This window comes from Rhodamnia argentea, chromosome 5, assembly GCF_020921035.1.
Source record: "Rhodamnia argentea isolate NSW1041297 chromosome 5, ASM2092103v1, whole genome shotgun sequence".
Lineage (NCBI taxonomy): Eukaryota > Viridiplantae > Streptophyta > Magnoliopsida > Myrtales > Myrtaceae > Rhodamnia > Rhodamnia argentea.
In genome coordinates this window covers 7273322-7276300 of record NC_063154.1, presented here as the reverse complement: position 1 = coordinate 7276300, position 2979 = coordinate 7273322, and positions in this window count along the sequence as shown.

Sequence of the window (2979 nt, the reverse complement as noted above, 5' to 3'; positions counted from 1 at the left end):
CGGTCTTCGACAATCTATAACTCTGCTATACATCCTCCAACCAATTAGAGAACAGTTAATCGTAGTGTATGTATGGCCCATAAGCTCCAATTGTTGTAATCAACTCAGATATATTGGGAAAATTGTTAAAAAAGTCCTAAACTTTTTGCACTTTTGCCAATTCAGTCTTAAATCTTTTAAGTTTGCCTTATTTAATCCTAAACCTTTTCAACTTTTATCATTTTAGTCCTATTGGCTGAGTGATAACAGAGGGAAAAAAGGAAAAAGAAGAAGAAGACAAACACATAACAAAAAAAAAAAAAAACAAAAAAGAAAAAATCAGGCCCTCCGCCCCATCACCGACATGGCATTGGCCATGGCCGGCGACACTCGCCGACCAAAGGCAAGGGCCAGCAGCCCCGTGCTAGAACTGGGAGAGGGTAGCAATCCTCACCCCGATCTGGACAAGGGTTGCCAGCCATAGGGGGAGTCCAACCCTCTTGCCTGTGGCTTTTTTTTTTTTCTTCCTTTCTTTTTGAAAAACTTTCGGTTTTCTTAATTTTTATTTAATTCAACTAAAATTTAAGTTTAAGTTTTCTTTGGACGAAAATGCCCTTGATCAACGGGAATATTTAGCCGGCTAGTGAGGTCGGACCCTTATTTAAAACCGCATGGTCACTTCAGGTCCTTATTTCAAATAAGCTCCACTTCATGGCTTTATTCGAGAAAATGATAGCACTTCGGGCATTTATTTAGATTTTTTCCTACCCGGAGTCTATCAATCCATAACAATGAAGACATGGTGGCTTACTAGTGTTCTATTTTGGGCTACATGAAGGGTAAATTTTTCAATGATGAAAATCGAAAATGGCTGGAACATAAGTTAGAGTAGTTCATTACGTAACCCCAATGGCCCGGTGCTGTGTCGTGGGCTCCTGACGAGCGTCCCGATTCATCAAATTTGAAGATTCTTTCATTTGATGACCAAGTTGTTGTCTGGCTCAACAAATTGTTATCTAGGCAAATATTTTAGATCTTTAGGCCGGTCCCGACTCATTATGTCATTGCGCATCGAACTTTTGTTTTTTTTTCCCCCTTCTTTTTCCCCTCTGAAGAGTCGATCATAACAAGATAAAAGCGAAATTGTTTCATGTGGACTCGGTGCCCCATTAAGTACATCATCATGAAAATATACAAAAATCGATGGGTACTTTTTGCTCAATAGCTTTAACAAGGGATTGCATATGACAATTTGCGACTTCAATGTGGAGTTTGTTTTCCTTGATCCCCAGGTTCAGATGGATTACATGGTTTTACAGGAAATAAGAATACGATGAGTTCGAAACATAGTACTTCGTTTTTTTGTATTGTATGTCTTGTACCTTTTCGAGTCTTGACTGCTCTGCGTGAGTAATTATGGTGATATATATTTTATGAGGGGAAAAAGGGTATATGTCTAGGTCAATCTTGGGTTTTAGCCTACTATTTAGCGGGTCAAGACTCAACTTACCATACTGTCAAAACAAAGACGACCCACCCATTTGAGGACATTTTAAGAAGTCGTGCGAACAATACATAATAGAGAGTTTTGTATTGAGTGTCGTATAGATTAAATCTGTTAAATCAAGTCAATCGCGTCCGAAGATTATACGGGATTTCTCATCTTGTGATCTTGTCTTAGGATGGATAACGTTATTTTGGGAAATAACCGATGCAAAGTGATTATGGAGCGAAAGTTGAAGAGGGTAGCCGATATTTTCGCTATTCTTTCAATATCCAAAAGGGCGACCTTAACGTTTTTGGGGACCATTCAGACACATCATTCTCAAGCTTTTGGAGGGAAAATGCCGTCTTTATTTAACTCATGGGCCACCATGCCCTCCCTATCGATCATCAACGTCGACCCCATTGAGATTCGTCTTCTGGGAAAACTACTTTCTCCTATTCGTCGAAGAGTTGCCGTCTTCTTCCATGGGGTTGTTCATGGGAAAGGGGCTCTAGGTTTTGCATCATCCACTTTGTTGTGTGACATGGCCGTCAAGTCTGGATCGCGTTATTCTACCATTTTAGGGTTTTCTATCACGGCGGAGAAGATCACAACAGGAGGACACTAGCCTGAGATGCTGAAATATGATTCCCCAATAACCTTACTAGTTAATTATAGAGAGTTTGTTGTTAATCTCGTCATTACTTGGTTTACATTATAGTCATCCACACAGCAAATGTTGAGCGCATCGTAATTTTCTTATGCTGAATGCAATCAATTCTTAGTTACTTTCGGTTTCCAAATATTCTACTTTTTCCCGGAGCTCCAATCGGACGATTTTGATGCTCATCAGACTCATCATCAAGCTCTTATTAACACCAGGTCAACTAGGAATTTGACCAATCCCTATTGAATATATCTTCCGTTTAGGCCAAACCGCAGTCCAAGAAAAAGGCGAGAGTCAGACTTCTTGGGCTGGTCGAGGATGGACTTTCCTGGCCACAGTTGGCGACCCCCAGTCACAGATTGCCGGGCGCCTACGCTGAGCATAGAATAGTGCTCTCGGCGACTCGTGCACCGAAACTCAATGTTCTTTTGCCAATTATCATAGATTACACGTTTGAGCCTTCTTGAGATTGCTTCCAGGGTCCTTTCTAGGATAGCACTGAACTAAATTAAATGGTGTCAATGTACCTGAAACTATGCTTATTTTTTAGCAGATGCGGTGTGACCACTTTAAAGATCTCATCATCTTGTAATTATACTTCTTGTGTCCTCATCTTATACGAGCAATTTTTCGCAATTCTACTATCAACAAATTAAAATTTCCTATATAATCATAACAGCTTAACCTTCTTAGTTATATTATATGGCGGCAAACGTAATATTCCTTAATATGGGCTAATTCAGTTTAGCATATGTGTTGCTTCCATGCATCATTCTATCGTTTGCACTGATCTTTTGAATCCATCTTATTAGACAGTTGGATCCGTATCATGTGCACATCCATCTTC